The sequence below is a fragment of the Marmota marmota genome, unplaced genomic scaffold (assembly GCF_001458135.2).
Source record: "Marmota marmota marmota unplaced genomic scaffold, marMar, whole genome shotgun sequence".
Taxonomy (NCBI): domain Eukaryota; kingdom Metazoa; phylum Chordata; class Mammalia; order Rodentia; family Sciuridae; genus Marmota; species Marmota marmota.
Window position 1 is genome coordinate 23,307,200 of NW_026000082.1, and position 19,326 is coordinate 23,326,525.

Consider the following 19,326-nt stretch of genomic DNA (forward strand, 5'->3'; position numbering starts at 1 on the left):
AAGAAACTGAGGCTCAGAGGGGAGGGATGCCTTGTCTGAGGTTACACAGCCAGGATGAGCTGGGATTTGAACACAGTCTGACAGACACCAGTGTCCACAGGCTTGGAGTGGTCTCCCTAGGGAGCCAGGAGGGGCAAGGGCCAGCTGGAGCCCTGTGGGGGCTGGGCTGGTTCTTCCCGGGAAGCCAGGGCCCCACTGGGCTCTCCAATTAGCAAGAGCAGAGAAATGAGAGGCAGCAACAAGCTCTGCTAATGAGCTGCCACATTAAACAATGAGTCACACTTCCATACGGTGCCGCTCCAGCCCTAACCCGGAACAAACAAGCTGTGAGAAACAGTTTACAAAACAGCGAGGTGTGACTGTCTCCCTGCTGCCGCTGCTGCCACCACCACCAAGGCACTGCAGCCACCGCTGCGCCCGCTGCCCCCTGGGCAGACTCAGGTGCAGGGGTAGACCTGGGAGGAGCTCCTGAGTCGGCCCTGGCTTCCATGCTCAGGGTGTCCCCCGTATAGAAGTGACCCTTGGACAGATCCCAAGTGCAGTGTCCACTGCCATTTTAGCCATGGCCTGGGACCTGGGTGGTCTGTCATTTGCGCACTCTGTGACCTAGGTCAAGTGACTTAATCTCTCTGGGTCTCAGTCCCCTTATCTGGATTGCAGGGATGGGATTAATACGTAGCTCATTCTTTAATCGGGAGGACTAACTGTGGTCACCACAAAAGCTGCCCACCACTGTGCCAGGCACAGAGTATGTATGCAGCAAGAGCCAGTCTCCAGAAGGCTCGGGGTAATGGAGACTGCCTTCCTTTTCCTAACCTATATTATATTTATTTGTGTCCCTGGCTAACCCACTAGGGAACAGTGGGATCCTGTGGGCAGGGACTATTTTACTCATTTCCAGACTCCCAGGCCCAGCACAGGGGGGCAGCATGGTGCAATGGAAAGAGCAACAGGATTTGGGGACAGCAGCCGTGGGTTCAAGTCACTCCTCTGGCAGCTATTATCTGTGGGATCCTGGGAAACTATGGTAAAAACCATAGTTTTATGGAACTTTACCCCGTGCCAGACAACGTGCAAAGCTTCATGTGCATGATGCCACTTAATCCAATGAGGGGCATTATTATCCCATCTCAGAGATGAGGAAATAGACTCTCAGAGCAGCTGAGTAGTGTGGGGTGGTGGCGCTGTAATGTGTCAACCAGGCTCAGCTGAACTATAGCTCTCGGGATCCCCTTTCCTGTATGTCTCACGTTAGAATCTCCTAGTGGTTCTGCTTCTCTAATTGAACCTTGATTAATAGACATGGCAAAGTTTGCACAGTGAGTTAGTGACAGAGCTGGAATTCAACATGGGGATGCCTGTCACCCAACTCTAGATTTTCAACTACTCTACTCTGATAGTAACTAATAGTTAGGTGGTAACTGCATGCCAGTTATATGTTAATTCCTTATTCAATTCCTCCCAACAATCCTATAAGTTCATTTCTATTGTTATCATTCCAATTCTTATAAGAGGGCAAACTGAGGCACAGAGGTCAGGAAATGTTCCCAGGGTCACAAAGTTAATAAATGGGGGATCAGAGAATCAAACCCAGATTTTTTGGCTGCACAACCCACCTTTTTACCTACTCTACTACAACTTAATCTCACAATTTTGTTTATCTGTAAAATGGGGATGATCATACTTAATATTCAAGATTATTGTATAAGTAAGTGTACAATTGGAGTTATAAGGTTTTTGGAAAGATGAAATATGGAGTCAATTTACCCTCTGCCCTAAAGCAACTAAAAACCTTGAATAAAATACATGAAGCAACAGTTTTCAGACCCTGAACCCCAGGCTGCACAAAACAGTAATCCCTGAGAGAGGAGTAACTAATGAGGTGAGCCCTACAGATGCCAGCTTCCACCTGGGGACAGTTTCTAGGTTGCAGCTCAAGGAGCAGATCCCAGCTACCTCCCTAACTCGAGGAGATAGAGCAGGGAGTCTGACAGCCTAATGTAACTAGAGTTCATGATTAGAGAACTGAGAGAAGAAAGCTTCCTAGAGAGAGAAGGAGCTTCAAAGATCTTCAGGAGTCCCCTCAGGATTTAAGTTGAATGTCAAGCAGGACTAGGGTGTGAGGAAACCACCCAAGTCTAAAGAAAGATTTTCCCAAAATTGAGCAAAAAAACAATTTCCAAAGTTTACCCAGACCCGGAAAACTTTGTGTATATGTCAGAGTGGGAAACCTCACAGATCATGGTACATTAAGTAGATTCCTTAGAAGGCTATTTCTTTGATAGTGGGGGGTGAGGAGTAGTGGTTCTGCCTAACAAAACTGCAAAACAAACCTAAAGGAAGAAACCTCTTTTCAAGTAACCTTAGCTGCAACCCAGATCAAAGCTCAAGAAGATTTATAAGGATACTAAAATGATCAGCACACACCAAGGTAAAATTCACCATGTCTCACATTCAACCAGAAACTATCAGGCATGCAAAGAAATAGGAAAATATAACCCATATGAGAAGATCAACTATTCAAAATAAATTGACCCAAAAATAGCACAGAAGGTAGAATTAGTATACAAGTCATTAAAACAATTATAATGACTATATTCTATATGTTCAGAAAGACAGAGTAATGATTGATTATGCTAAGCATAGAGAAAGGAAAAATAAAAGACCCAAATCAAACTTTTAGATATGAAAAAATATAATGTCTTGTATGGACACAGACATGCTAGATGGGTTTGACAGCACAGAAGAAAAGGTTAGTAGATTTGAAGACATGGCGATAGAAACTATCCAAAATGAAGTACAGGGAAAATATTTTTTAAAAATAAACAGGTCATTAAAAAGCTATGGTAAACTTTTAAGAAGCTTAACATATGTGCAATTACCATCCCTAACAGAGAAGGAGAACATATAAATATTCAAAGAAATAACCAAAAATCTCCCAAGTTTGGAAAAACTAGAAAGCATGAATTTTTAAAAAAAAGGGGGGGTGGGGGGGCTGGGGTTGTGGCTCAGTGGTAGAGTGCTTGCCTAGCATGTGCAAGGCCCTGGGTTCGATCCTCAGCACCACATATAAATAGAGGTATTGTATGCAACCACAACTAAAAAATAAATAGATATTAAAAAAACTCAGTGAAAATCAAGCACAATAAGTATGAATAAGATTTCACTAAGGCACATAATAATAAAACTGCTTAAAACAAGTAATAAAGACAAAAAATCAAAAAAGCTGTAGAGAAAAAGGCATACATAATATACCAAGAAATAAAAGAATGATAGCAGACTTCTTGTTGGAAATATTTCAAGGCAGAAGACAGTTGAAATTACATCTTTAAAGTATAAAATGAAAAAACAAAACAAAAAACAAAATATCCACCAAGCTAGACTACTGTTCCCAATATAAATACATTTCAAATCAGAGGTAAAAAAAGACTTTTTGCAAAATAAAAAAGCTGGAAGAATCGATCACTGGCAGACCTGCTCTAAAAGAAAGATTAAAGGAAATCTGTGAGAAATAAGGAAAAATGACATCAGATGGAAACGTGGATCCACATAACTATGTGGGAAAATATCAAAATTTTTTATTATCTTTAAAAATATGTCTAAAATACAATTTATTGGTTAAAGTATAATGATGAGTATTCATTCATACAGAAGTAAAACATCAACAACATCAAAGGTTGGGAAGGAGGAAATGGAAGCACTCTGTTGAAAATTTTTTTATTCTATATGTGAATTAGTATAAAATTATTTGAAGATAGAATTGGATGAATTAAAAAGATACACTATTAATCCAAAAATGATCACTAAAATATTTTTTATACCTATTTAAGTCCAGAAAAGAAATAAAATAAAGTCATAAAAATACCCAATTTTTAAAAGGCAGAAAAAGAAGGAAAAAGGAGCAAATAATACATGGAACAAATAGAAAATAAATAGCACAAAGATAGATTTAAACCCAGTCATAAGCACATTAAATGTAAATGGTCTAAATACCACAGCTAAAAGATCAAGATAGTTGGATTGTTTATACAGAGCAAGATCCAACCATATTGCCTGTAATAAACTCACTTTAAACATAACAAAATAAATAGGTTAAAATTAAAATGATGAATAAAAGTATATCATACTAACAGCAATCAACAGAAAGCTGAGAGGACCTTGTTTGCATAAGATAAAACATATTTCAAGTAAAGAATATTACCAGTGATAAAAAGTACAATTTCATGATAAAGGGGTCAATTTATCAAAAAGTCATAATAATTCCAAACATTTATATACTTAATAGTAGTTCTTTAAAATACAGTAAACAACCATAGTTAGTGGCATATAACCTGTAATCCTTGAGATTGGGAAGTCTGGGGCAAGAGAATTGAAAGTTCAAGGCCAGCCTTAGCAACTTTGCAAGACCCTGTCTCAAAATAAAAAATAAAAAGGGCAGGGAATGTAGCTCAGTCGCAAAGTACCCTTGGGTTCAATCTGTGAAAAAACAATACACACACACACACACACACACACACACTGTGGAAACTAATAAGACACTTTGAAATACTCAAATTTTTAAAAAATTTTGCTTATTCTAATTAGTTATATATGACAGTAGAATGCAATTCAATTCATATTACATATATATATATATATATATATATATATATATATATGGAAAACTGATAGAACTGAAAGGATAATAGGACAAATTCTCAAATACAATTGGAGATATTTCAATATTCCTCTTCATAATCAATAGAACAAGAAGGCACAAAATCAGCAAGGGTATTTAACAATCTTGAACACCACTATCAACTACTTGTCTTAATTGACATTTATAAAACACTCAACCAAATAATAGTAGAATAGACATATTTTATATGTGCATAAGAATTTACTAAGGTTATAGTCCAAGTATAAAACAAATTTTAATATATTTAAAATTAGTCAAAGTATGTGCTCTGACCACATGGAATTAAATTATAAATCAGTAACGAAAAGATATCTGGAAAATCCCCAAATATGTGGGAACTAATAAGACACTTTGAAATACTCAAGGGTCAAAAAAGAAAAGAAAAGGGACATGAGAAATTATTTTCAACTGACATGAAGTGAAAGTGCCATACATCGAAATTTGTTGGAGGCCCCTAAAGCAGAGCTTAGGGGGAATTTATAGGACTAAACACTTTTCTTAGAAAAGAAGAAAGGTTTCAGATAGTGTTCTCAGCTTCTACCCTAAGAAAGAGAAAAAGGAGAGTAAATAAAACCCAAATGAGCAGAAAAAAAGAAACAATAAAGATCAGGGCAGGAACACATTAAAGAGAAACAGGAAAATAAGTCAATGCAACCAAACCAATGCTTTTTTAAAGACCAAAGTGACCGTAAGAAAAACACTAAGTCAATGGAGAATAGGTTTTTAGATTTTTTTAAAATTTTGCTTATTCTAATTAGTTATATATGACAGCAGAATGAAATTCAATTCATATTACTCAAATAGAGCACGATTTTTCATGTCTCTGGTTGAACACAAAATAGTCACATCATTCTTGTTTTCATACATGTACTTAAGGTAATGGTGTCTGTCTCCATTCCATCATCTTTCCTACCCCCATTCCCCCTTCCCTCCCCATTCCCCCTTTGCCCTATCTAAAGTTCATCTATTTCTTCCATGACTATCCCCCATCCCCATTATGAATCAATATCCTTATATCAGAGAAGACATTTGGCATTTGGTTTTTGGGATTGGCTTTCTTCACTTAGCATGATATTCTCCAACTCCATCCACTTACCTGCAAATGCCATGATTTTATTCTCTTTTTGATGCTGAGTAATATTTCATGGTGTATATATACCACATTTTCTTTATCCATTCATCTACTGAAGGGCATCTAGGTTGGATCCACAATTTAGCTATTGTGAATTGTGCTGCTATAAATATCGATGTGGTTGTGTCTCCATAGCATACCATTTTTAAGTCCTTTGGGTTATAAGGAGGAGCAGGATAGCTGGGTCAAATGGTGGTTCCATTCCCAGTTTTCCAAGGAATCTCCATACTGCTTTCCAAATATGTTGTACCAATTTGCAGTCTCACCAGCTACGTAAGAGTGTGCCTTTTTCAACACATCCTCGTCAACATTTATTGTTGTTTGTTTTCTTAATAGCTGCCATTCTGACTGGAGTGAGATGAAATCTTAGAGTTCTTTTGATTTGCATTTCTCTAATTGCTAGAGATATTGAACATTTTTTCATATATTTGTTGATTGATTATATATCCTCTTCTGAGAAGTGTCTGTTCAATTCCTTGGCCCATTTATTGACTGGATTATTTGTGTGTGTGTGTGTGTGTGTGTGTGTTAAGATTTTTGAGTTCTTTATATATCATAGAGATTAATGCTCTATCTGATTGTGTGTGGTAAAAATTTACTCCCATTCTGTAGGCTCTCTATTAACCTCACTGTTATTTCTTCTGCTGAGAAGAAGATATTGAGTTTGAATCCATCCCATTTATTGGTTCTTGATTTTAATTCTTGTGCTATAGGAGTCTTATTAAGAAGTAAGGGCCTAATCCAACATGATGGAGATGAGGGCCTACTTTTTCTTCTATTAGGTGCAGTGTCTCTGGTTTAATTCCTAGGTCCTTGATCCACTTTGAGTTAAGTTTTGTACATGGTGAGAGATAGGGGTTTAATTTCATTTTGTTGCATATGGATTTCCAGTTTCCCTAGCACCTAAGAGGCTATCTTTTCGCCAATATATGTTTTTGGCACCTTTGTCTAATATAAGTTAACTGTACTTATGTGGGTTTGTCTCTGTATCCTCTATTCTGGTCTACGAGTCTATTTTGGTGCCAATACCAGCTCTGTAGTATAGTTTAAGGTCTGGTATAGTGATGCCACCTGCTTCACTCTTCTTGCTAAGGATTGCTTTAGCTATTCTTGGTCTCTTATTTTTCCAGATAAACTTCATGACTGCTTTTTCTATTTCTATAAGGAATGTCATTGGGATTTTGATTGGAATTGCATTAAATCTGTATAGTGCTTTTGGTAGTATGATCATTTTGACAACATTAATTTTGCCTATCCAAGAACAAGGGAGATCTCTCCATCTTCTAAGATCTTCTTTAATTTCTTTCTTTAGCATTCTGTAGTTTTCACTGTACAGATATTTCACTTCTTTCGTTAAGTATTTTATTTATTTATTTATTTTTTTGAGGCTATTGTAAATGGGGTAGTTTTCCTTGTTTCCCTTTCAGAGGATTTGTCACTTATACATAGAAATGCCTTTGATTTATGGGTGTTGATTTTATATCCTGCTCCCTTGCCAAATTCATTCACTAGTTCTAGAAGTTTTCTGGTGGAATTCTTTGAGTCTTCTATGTATAAAATCATATCATGGGCAAATAGTGCTAATTTGAGTTCTTCTTTTCCTATCCATATCCCTTTAATTCCTTTCATTTGTCTAACTTGGAGTACAGGTTTTACAAAACCACTGGTCCTGTTTCACTTACAGCTTGGATGTTATCACCTGTGTTATCTTGTATTTTCCATGCCTCAGTTTCCTTACACATAAAATAGAGATTAAAAAAAAATCTTCCTTGTATTTTCATACATTCCTGATAGGAGAAAAAATGCTAAAAACTCTATGGACCTCCAATTTGTCCATTTTGTCAAAATTTTAAATGCATTTCCCCTTTGATCCAACAGTTCCACTTCTGAAATGTTTTCCTATCTACAACATGCCCTTTGTTCTTTAACAACTATTTGGAGGCATAGTTGTTCTCATGCCACACAATTCACCAGTTAAAGTGTACAACTTAACAACTTTTAATTTATTCTCAGAGTTGTGCAACTTTTATCACAATCTATTTTAAAATATTTTCATCTCCCACCCCCAGATTCCATATTCATTAGAATCACTATCATTTTCTACCAATTTTCTCAGCACTAGACAAGCACTGGTCTACTCTCTGTATAGATTTGCTTATTCTGGACATTTCATATAAATGGAATTGCACCATATGCCTTTTATCTAGCAAGATGCTTTCTAAGTTCATCTATATTGTAGCATGTGTCAGTACTTCATCACTTTGGAGGGCTGAGTAACAGTCCATTGTATGACAGTGCTACATACTTACCCATTCATCAGTTGATAACATTTGGATTATTTCTATTTCTTGGCTATTATGAATAATGTTGCTCTGAACATTCAGATATACATCTTTATGTGGATCTATTTTTGTTTCTCTTACATATACACCTATGAGCAGAATTTCTGGACCACATGATAATTCACATTTAACATTTTGAAGAATTTCCAAATATTTTCCAAATTGGCTGCCACCACCATTTTACATTCCCACTAGCAATATATTAGAGTTCTAATCTCTCCACATTCTCACTAAATTGTTATTTGCTAAATGTTTGTGTCCCTTCAAAATTCATACATTGAAGCTCTATGCAACTATGTTTAGAGACTAGGCTTGAGAAGAAGTGATAAAGGTCCTTATTCATGATAGCTAAAACATGCGTTCCAAGTGTCAATTGACAGATGAATAGATAAAACTGTGGTATATATACTTATGATAGGACATTATTCAGCCTTAAAAAGGAAGGAAACCTTGTCACATGTAATATGCATGAATCTTGAGGACATTGTGCTAAGTGAAATAAGATAGTCACGAAAGACAATGTATGACTCTACTCATGTGAAGTTCTTAGAGTAGTCAAAATTATAAAGACAAAACATAGATGGTGGTTGTCAGGGCTTGGGAAAAGAAGGGAATGAGGAGTTATTGTTTAATAGGTACAGAGTTTCCGTTTTACAAGATGAAAGAATTATGGAGATGGATATCAATGATGGTTACACAACATTATGACTGTATTTAACTCCACTGAACTATATGCTTAAAGTGGTTTTGATGGTAAATTTTATGTTGTATTTACCACAATAAAATATTTGGAAAAAATAATAAAAAATTGGAAAACAATTTTTATACTCACATTCATATATGTAATAAAATTATAAAAACATGCAATTTCAGGTTAGTGGTTAAACCAAGGAGAGGAAGTGGGAAGGGATGAGGGTACTAGGCTTCAGCTGTGCTTTTAGCATTTTATTTCCTACAATGAAATAAAGTTGGCAAAATTTACACCTTTGTTAAATCAAATGAATGGGTTATATGGAGGTCAATTATATTTGTCTTTACTTTTCCATATTCCTAAAATATTTCATAAAATTAAATTAGAATGATTTTAAAAAGAAGAAGAAAAGGAGAAAGAAATAAACATAAGTTCTCTCTCTCTCCACGTGCAAATAAGGAAAAGGTCATCTGAGTTCTTCATGAAATGCATATGTCTACAAGCCAGGAAGAGAGCCCTCACCAGAAAGCATATCAGTCAGCACCTTGAACTGGGACTCATAGCCTAGAGAACTGTGAGCAATAAATGTCTATTGTTTAAGCAACCCAGTCTGTGGTATTTCGTTATAGCAGCCTGGGGAGACGAAGACATTGACACTGTCTTTTTGATCATATTTCTCCAAGTGGGTTTGAAGTGGTATCTCATTGTGGTTGATTTGCATTTCCATAACAACTAGTGATAGTGAGAATCTTTTCATTTGCTTATCAGCCATTTGTTTATCTTCTTCAGAGGAATGTCTGTTCAAATATTTGTCCAGCTTATTAATTGGGTAAACTTTTTTTAAAAAAAATTAAGCTTATGTATACTTTTGTACTCCTATGAAATGATATATGCAAAGCTCATTCATTGTAGCCTTGTTTATAAAAATGCATCCATACAATGGAATACTATGCACTAGTAAGAAAGAAAGTACAAGGTCACAAAGTACTTTCTAGAAAGTACCTGAGAATATATTGCTAAATAAAAATAAGCAAGGTCTAGAACAGTAGATAGTCTTACTTTTTTTTTCAGAAGAGAGAGAAAAAAGAATATATATATTATTTGCTATGTTTTCCTTAAGAACCAATGGAAGAATTCACAAGAAATTTTTTAAACTGATTACCCAAGTGGTGGGAGTGGGTTGACAGGAACAGGATAAAACTGGGACTTTTCATTGCATCACTCTGTGCATTATTTTGATTTTTGAACCACTTAAATATGGTTGCCCAAACACAAAACATTTAAATATGAAAAAAGCTTGAATTCTAGGTGAGACGACTGGCCCTTTGTGGATGCTTCCTCTTGGTGCACCTTTCCATGCATTGACTTGTCCTGTTATTATCCCCTTGGTACAGCAGAGAGGTTCAGTGACTTACCCAAGATCTTTCTGTTCCCTGAAGATAGATGTCATGGCCACACCAAGTTCCAGGCTTGCATCATTCTGGACTCCAGAGGAAAGAGAAGCATCTTCTTCTCACCAGCATTCACAGATGAAAAATCTTATGGGAGGACTCTGATTAGCTCTTCTCGAGTCACGTGCTCATCCCTGTGTTAAGATGCAGCAACGGCAATTTACCATCAGAACCACAGGGGTGGAGGTTTCAAAAGGAGGAAAATACCACTACGAAAGGGGAGTAGTAACAGAGTACAGGTCAAAAATCCATCCCAGTGGGGAAGGCAGGTGACAATTCTTAGAGTGTGGCATATGCCACGATGTGGATCAGCACAGTGTGCTGTCTGTAGGAGCCCAGAGGAGGCAATGGTCCAGTCAGGAAGGCTTCTTGGAGGCGGTGAGGCTCTGGAGATGAGTTTTAGGAGATGAGTAGGAGGTCTTCTATGGAAGGGGAAGAGCTGTGCCTGGCTGCAGGCGGTGAGAACAGCGGCGTGAGCAATGACCCAACAAGGAAGGAAGCATATGGGCTACATTATGTCCCCCCAAATTTATATGTCGAAGCCCTAACCCCCAGGGCCTCAGAATGTGATTGTACATAAAGAGATAATTAAGTTACAATGTGACCCCAAAGAACAGGCCCTCATCCAATCTGACTCATATCCTTATAAAAAGAAATGCAGACTCACAAGAGACACCAGCACTGTGTGCAGGGGGGAGACCAGGTGAGGACACAATGAGGAGGTGGCAACCCGCAAGCCAGAGAAGATTCAGAGTCCAGCTCAGACCCTTCAGGCCCTCGCCACCTTCATCTCTGAGGCTGGCCTCGGAGTCATGAAAATTCTTAGTCTCTCCACGTGTGGTTTGCAGAGTGAGGACCAGGCCAAACAATGCAGACATTTCCTAGAGTCTGTCCCACATTTGCCAAGGAACAAGGATTGGTTGAGCACCTCCTGTGTGCCAGGACCTGTTCTGAGAATACCCGGGAGAAAGGAAGAAATGGGCAGCCCTGGTTCCCAGGAAGGGGACAGCCCATCCCCAAGGCTAAGGGCAGTGAGGTGGCCCAGAAACCAGGGCATAGCCCTCCTTCCTCCACCAGAGTCCACATGGGAAGGGCTTTGAGGCTGCTCCCCAGTCTGAAGCCTGGCTCAGACCCCCCAGGGCAGCACTATCAGGATGGGGGTGAGGGAATACTCTGCCAGAGTCTTCCAGCTGCGACCCCCTACTACCTGTTCTTCTGGGCCCCATCTCTCACCCTTTCACACACTGTCACACTCATTAAATGAGATAATCTAAGTAAAGCACTTAGCATCCTGCTTGGCTACAGCGAGCACTTGATAAATGTGAGCTTGCAGCCACCCCTCCCACTTCCACACAGTCTGTCTGTACCCACTGCATACGTCAGCCCTGGTGGTCACTCTGACACCGGAATACCACTCCCTGACACACCTGTCCGCACTCCAGTTTGCAGGGACTCTCAAGCACACACTCACAGGGGACCTCACTCATACCATGCCCCATTATTTTCCATCTGCAAACACCCATGGCAAATCCTCGGGGACAAAAGGCCAGGCGACAGGGACAGGGCAGTGGGAAAAGCTTGCTATCCACGAGTCAGCCCTGCCACAGAGGCCTGAATCTGGCGAAGCCCATGAAAGGGAGCCACAGTGATGCCCCCAGCCCACTCATAGGGCTGATGAGAAGGCACCAGCCTGGGACAAGCCTCCAACAGAGAGGGTGGGGTGAGGTGTCCTGAGACTCTACAGAACTGAACCAAGCTAGGAGCAGGGCTCTGCAAGGGTTATCCTGACCCACAAAGCCTTCCCGCCTCAGGTCAAAACCAGGACCCTAATCCTGAGTGGTTTAAAACTGACTAAAGAATGGGAGGGATAGAGGGAAGGGATCAAGGACTTTGCCTCCTTCGAAATTCCACCCAAGGGTCATGCATAAAAGCCCTGACTCTTGGTCAGAGTCATAGTAGACAGGCAGAGAACAAAAAGACATCATATGAAAATGAACAGGAACTGTGGTCTGGTCCTCAGAAGAGCAGAGGAGGAGAGGGGCTAAGGCTGAGCTCCCACACAGGCTCAATGCCATGAACACACACCCAACACAGATGCCCCATGCAGCCCATAGACACACTCAGCACAGAGACATAACCCAGCTTGATAGACTCAGCAGACACACACCAAGCTACATGGCATGGACCCGTCTCACCTCTCGTGTCCGCACATGCATAGTACGCACGGCAGTGCCACACTCCCAACAGCAGCACACAAAGCACAGCACACACTGAATGCATGCCCAGCCAAAGCCCAACACAGCCAGCAGAGCTTCTCCTCATCCACGCAGATAAGCCCAGAAACAGGCACAGTGCTTTCAGGGACCCACGTGTGCACACATGCACATATGAGTCCCGGCATGCAGATACTGCTCCCCTTCCTCAGATAGTCCTGGGTTTACATTGCTTTTCTCCCCATTGCCTTTCCTGGTGTCTGTGTCTATCCCACGTGACTTTTCAAGACTTATCAGGCCAGAATCTGTCAGTCCTTAGTACTTCCCCACTCCTGATCTTCTCCTTCACCAGGGATTCATGTCCATTGACATCATACTCGCAACACATGCTCACACAAGTATACACACTGCTCAAGGTCATGGGGAAGCCCTGGGAAGCAATCTTAGCCCATAGGGCATTTCCCTGCTCCATGAGTCAGCCAGAAGGCAGAAGGTAGGGACTCCGCAGCATAATCGCCCACCGCAGGATGTGGATTCCAGGTTCCTTGTTCAGCCCCACCCCCACGTGCACCTGCTGCTTATTTGCAGTTTCAGAGCATACTGTGCTGTCCCCAAAATTCTAGCTCCCTCTGCCTAGAAGGCCCCCCTTCTCTAGCTGTCAGGTACTCTCAGAGTTTTCAGGAATCAGAGAATTTCATGGGCCAGTGAAAACTCAAGAGAAAGTTTGGGGAATGACAGGAGGTTACCAAGTTTTCATTTTGTTAGTAAGGATATTTAAAATAGAGCAACCATTCTCTATCCATGACCATTTGATAAAAAGGACAATTTAATACCAACAAAGTAGGAAGGGCATAATCTCAGGATAAAGAGTAATCCTTTATGTTGAACACATTTAGCTTTATGTAAAACCCACTGTGTTGTCCTTTTTTCTCATTTCACCCCCTGAGCCAATGAAAACTTCATCACAAATCAGTATTGGGGACCACCGTGTCCTTGGCTCACACTGCATCTCCTCCTGGAAGCCCATCTCACCCACTCAGGCCCTCGCCCGTGCTCCCCCAGCACTGGTCTCGTGTGTACTCTGCACATACACCCATGATCGTTATTGTTTCTCAAGGGCCCACCCAGTTAAGCACTGCCAGGTGCTTAACACGGATTATCCCATTTTATCCTCATAACCCTGAAAGGTGAACATTTACAGATGGGACACTGTTAAGTGGCTTCCCCGATCCTGAAACCCCTTGCTGGAGGGAGTAGTGGAAAGAATTACAAAGACAGGACCAGCTGCCAACATAGGTTTGCCCCTTCCTAGCTGTAGGATTTGGGCAAGTCACTTCACTAGTCTGAGTCTCCATGAACTAGAAACTATAACACCTACCTCACTATGTTCTGAGGAAGTACACAGCAATCTCCTGAGATGGTGCCTGGCACACAGAAGAGACTGGACAGCGTGAGTTACTTCGTCTCCCACATTTCCCAACCCCCGTGGCTTTCCTATACTACATTCTACTGATTGTCTTTCTAGCTGTCTTTCCACGGCTTCTGTGTTAAACCCTATTGCTTTCCTCCTCTTCAAAAGTGGGGTGAATCAGGAGAAAATCCTTGGTCCTATTCTATCTAGGCTCCCTCACCAGCTGAGCGCATCCCGTCTCATGACTCTCAACATCATCTATACACTGACTCCAAAATATAACTCTCCAGTCCTGATCTCTTCCCAGAATCCAAACCCACATAATGAACTTCCTACTGGACACCTCTCCATATGGCCTCAGGAGTCTCCATATAAATTTTTAAAAATACTATCAAACTGACACTTGATTCTTCTCACTCCAATCCATTCTTCTACCAGTTTTCCCAAATCAGTAAGTCACAACATCTTGCCCAGTTACTCAAGTCAAAATCACATTCCACTCTTCTCTTTCTCCCACCCATCATCTGCAATCAGCAAATTTCACCAGTTCATCTCCAAAAAATTAACGAAAACCCTTCATTTCTCTTCATCTCACCAATGTTACCTGAGTCTGAGCTTCCAACTTCTCTCATCTGGTTCACACCAACAACATCCTAACTGGTGTCTGCACATACTTTTACTCCTTAAAAATACTACTTTTAAAGACCATTTTCAAATCAGGCAGTGCAAGACCTTCAGTTTTGTTCTTTTTACAAAATTGTGTTGGATATTTTAATGGCTTTTTGTATGTTTTGTTTAAATTTTAAAATGAACTTGTGATTTTTAACAACAAAAAAATTTACAGGGGTATTGATTGAGATCGCTCCAAATCTATCGATCAGTGTAGGCATACCAGATATCTTAACAATATTGAGTCTTCCAACCCAAGAACATATATATTGGTTTATTTATTGAGTCTTTGTTTCAACAGTGGTTTATAATTTTTAATGTAAATATGTTCAGTATTATATGTGTTTTGCTAAATCTATTTCTACATACTTAATGTTTTTATGTTATTTTAATAATTTTTACATTTTACTTTTCTAATTGTCTATTGCTAATATATAGAAATACAATTGATTTTTATATATTGACTTTTTACCTTATAAAAATGTTAAATTCCATTATTAATTCTGGGAACTTTTGAAGACTCCTTAGGATTTTCTACATAAATAATTATGTTGTCTACAAATAAAAGCAGTTTTGCTTCTCCCCTTCCAGGCTTTATACCTTTTATTTTATTTTATTTTCTTGTCTTATTACATTATCTAGGGCTTCCAGGATAATACTGACTGGAAGTAATGAAAGCAAGCATTTTAACTTTATTTCTAAAGAGGAGAAAAGCATTAATTCCTTCACCAGAAAGTTTGGCATTACCAGTTTATTTTTCAAAGATACTATTTAAAAGGTTGGAGTTCCCTTCTACTCCTAGTTTACTGAGAGGTTTTTTGTTTGTTTGTTTTTAGTAGTGGGGATTGAACCCAGGGGTGCTTTACCACTGAGTCACTCCCCAGCCCATTTTATTTTTTATTTTGAGGCAGGGTCTTGCTGAGTTGTTGAAGCAGGCCTCAAACTTGTGATCCTCCTGCTCTAGCCTCCTGAGTTGCTGAGATTACAGGCATGCACCACCACACCCAGCAGGTTTTTTGTTTTTTCACATTATGAATGGGTATTAAATTTTGTCAAGTGCTCTTTTTCTGCATTGATTAAGACGATTTTATTCTTTTCTTTTATTCTGTTAATGTGGTAAATTATATTGATAGTTTTTAAAATGTTAAACTTTGCATTCCTAGAGTAAACCATACTTAGTAATAATGTATCATCCTTTTCATTTATTGATAGACCTGATTTGATAATATCTTGTTAAAGATTTTTGCCTCTTTGTTCGTGAGTGATATTGACTTATAGCTTTCCTTCCTTGTAATATCTTTGACAGGTTTTTGCATCAGAGCTATGTCAGATTAAAGATTGCTGCAATTTGTTTGTTTGTTTGTTTGTTTATGCTGCTTCCCTATCAAGAAGGAGAGTCTAATTTCCTTCCTTTTGTATCTGGGCTGGCTTAATGACTTGCTTGACCATGGAATTGTACTTTCAAAATCAGGTCACAGGCAGTTTTGCAGTTTCTTCCCAGTCTTCCTGCAACACTTACATTTAAAGACCCAACTCCCTGATGCCACAGGAGAACTTAAGCTAACCAAGAAGCCATGTGGAGAGGAGAGAAAGATGCCCAGCCAGCCTCCAATTTTACATACCCCAGCCATTTGAGCCATACCAGTTGAGGCCCCGTTGTGGAGGATAGATGAGCCACCTCTACTGTGGTATGTCCAAATTCCTGACCCCAGAATCATGAGATGGCATAAGAATAAATTGAGTTTTAAACTGCTACCTTTAGGATGATTAGTTGTACAGAAATGACCAGCAGAAAGATTATGCTAGGTTCATAAAAAGAGTTGGGGTATGTTCCTTCTCCTCCGTCTGCGAGCTTGTGTAAGATGGATATTATATATTCCTTAAATGTTTGATAGAATGTACCAGTGAAACCAACTGGGTGGAAAATTTTTGTTATAAATTTAAGTTTTTAATAGATAGTTATCAAGACGTTTTACTTTTTCTAGAATGATCTTTTAAATGTCCATAAATTATATCACTTCCCTATGAAAACCCTCAATGGCTTCCCCTTGCACTAAGAATATAATAAAAGTCCCTCCACAACCTAGAAAGCCCTTTATGATCTAGCTGCTACCTGCCTTTCTCATCTCACCTGGAGCTGCAATCCTGACTTACAGGGCTGACTACTTTATTTATAGTGCTTAGGTTTCAGCTCAGGTGTTACCTCCTTAGGGAAGATCAACAAGTCAAAACTCCCCCCTTGTCAATCACTCTATATCATATTACCAACTTTAAAAATTATACATCATCTATCACTCTCTGACATCATCTCCTTTCTTAGTTAACTCACTTATCTTTTACATGATCACAGTAACTTTTTAGAATTTCAGGTTTCTATAGGCATTCATGTATATATCCCTGTAGCCTAAAATAAACTGTCATCAAAGCCCATAGAATATGGCACACCTGTACTCTCAGCAAGTAGGGAGTCAAAGGCAGAAGGATCACAAGTTTGAGGCCAGCCTCAGCACTTGGTGAGGTCCTAAGCAACTTAGCGAGAACCTGTCTCAAAATAAAAAGGACTTGGAATGTAGCTCAGTGGTAAAGCCCTCCCTTGGGTTCAATCCCTAGTACCCTCCCCCCCAAAAAAAGTCATAGAATAATTATTCACTAAATTGTTGACTTATTGCCCTGGGCCCCCAGCCGTTACCTAATTGCTTTGATTGGTTCCCCCAGAAATGGCCAGCATCAGATAAAAAAGAAGGGGCAATTCCAGTGGCTACACCTGCCCATAGGTTTTCTCCTACTAGGGTCAGACTCCAGCCTGGCTCCCTCTCATCATTAGCAACTAAGAGGCAATAGGCAACTCCAAGGCTACTGAGGAGAAGGGACCAGTGTAGTACCTGGGAGCAAAACTGTGGCTACTAGTTTTAGTTGAGAAGCCCCTCAGCCCTTCCCCTCTCTGGCTCTCACCTGGTACATTGTATACACTCAATCATCTCCACATTTCTATGGTTCTAACTTAGCCCAAATACCCCTGTTATAGGTGAGGAAACAGAGGCACAGCTAGGCTAAGTAGTTCTACCCATGCCACAGACTAAAATAGCTGAAAGTGCTGGAGTTCATAGATTTTCCCCTGGATTTATGATCCCACCAACGAGGGCATCAATTTCAGAGATTAACAGCTGCAGATGATGGCATCAAACCTGCTGCCCCAGCAGCCCTCCAAGTGCATCTCCAATTCAGGTTTATCTTCATTAAGCAAGTAATTCATTACGGGCGGTAAGCATTCACATCAGAGCAAGAATATTAAAAAAGTAATTATATTTTTCACAGTGCAGCTTTCTGGGTAAATTGTATGCAAATTGCTATCTAAATCAGGCTGGCAGATCCTGTGCAGATCTCGGCACTAGTTGGGGGGATTTTTTTTTTGGAGGCTGGACTAGTCACTCTCCATTCACCTCTGTGAGTGTCCAGCACAGGGACTTGCATTCAGTCAGAGAAGGCTCAAAATAGTAGCCATTATAATGTCTTAACTCCATTGAGCCTCAGTTTCCTCATCTGTAAAGTAGGGCTCCTACTAGGACAAAAAAGGGAAGAGAGAGGACAATCTCCGGTATGGTATCTGCCTGGCATGGACATTGGGGGCAAATGACTTCAGAAAATGGCAAGATGGCCCTGAGGAGGACTGCAGATTATATGAAGGAAGCATTGACGTCTACAGGCTCCGAGAGAAGGTGGGGCAGCTGCTGGGGTCGGCAGGGGGCAATGGTGAGCAGGCAGGAGGCGTCGTTTCCTTCTCATCCTGGCTATGCCAACAATTCACTGTAACTCTGGGCTCTGGTTAATACCCTCTGGGCTCTGGTTAATACCCATCACTAGTAAGTCCTGGGTAACAGTCACCAGCCGGTGCACATGACCACATTTCTCCATGATGCACTGACCTCTAATCTCTGGGAGCAAGGAAGCCCATGCTGGAAGGGGCACCCTGAAAAGCAAAAATATCAGTCCTCTCAGTTTAGAAGGGGAAAAGGACCCCAGAGAAAGGCGTCAGTGACTTAGGGTCACACAACTGGTAAGTGAAGGAGCCAGGAGCAGAGTCCTACATCAGGGCTGCTCCAGCACATGCCATCAGTACCCATCATCAGATAGGTCATGTTAAGGCCTGGACTGGAAATTAGAAAGTGCATTTTTTGTACATTTGATATGGTCAGATTTATCTCAGGGTTGAGATGTGATCCTGGGCTGGGATCTGGAACAAGTTACTTCCCATCTGAACCTCAGTTTCTCCCATTCATTCAAGTGAGGCAGTTGGGGGAGAGAGCTCTATGGAACCTTACCATGAGACTTACGAGGTAAGATTGCATGATATCCTTTTCCTTCCTCCAGGACAAAAACTCTGAGAAGAGATCTGAAACTGCCCAGGAGCCTAAAGGCAGAGGAGGCTGGTTCCCAGCCTACTCCAACTACATACTAGAAACCAGCTGATGGGGATGGCTTAGGAAGGTTGAAAGTGCCCCCTTGTGATGGGTCCACCTGCTACAGAGCCCCAGCAGCCCAGAGCCCAGGATACTCCAGAGGCAGTCCCAAACAGGTCATATAATTCCACACAAAGTTGCCACACTGGGATATAGTGCTACTTTGGGGACATGGCTAATACTGGTGGCTACAGCCACCAAAAATGCATCCACATCCAGACATACCCTCTGGTTGGCACACACAGCTACACCCATGGAATGTGTAGACAGAAACTAGTATTC

General features: G+C 40.4%; 1 long non-coding RNA gene across 1 annotated transcript in view; it reads right to left on the reverse strand.

Moving 5' to 3' along the window:
- Positions 1-19,326, reverse strand: part of LOC125620422 — a 59,579-nt gene that overhangs the window by 13,628 nt on the left and 26,625 nt on the right. The window contains exon 3 of the long non-coding RNA XR_007352079.1: positions 10,259-10,428. This is a non-coding gene — a long non-coding RNA (uncharacterized LOC125620422). The remainder of the gene's footprint in view (positions 1-10,258; positions 10,429-19,326) is intronic.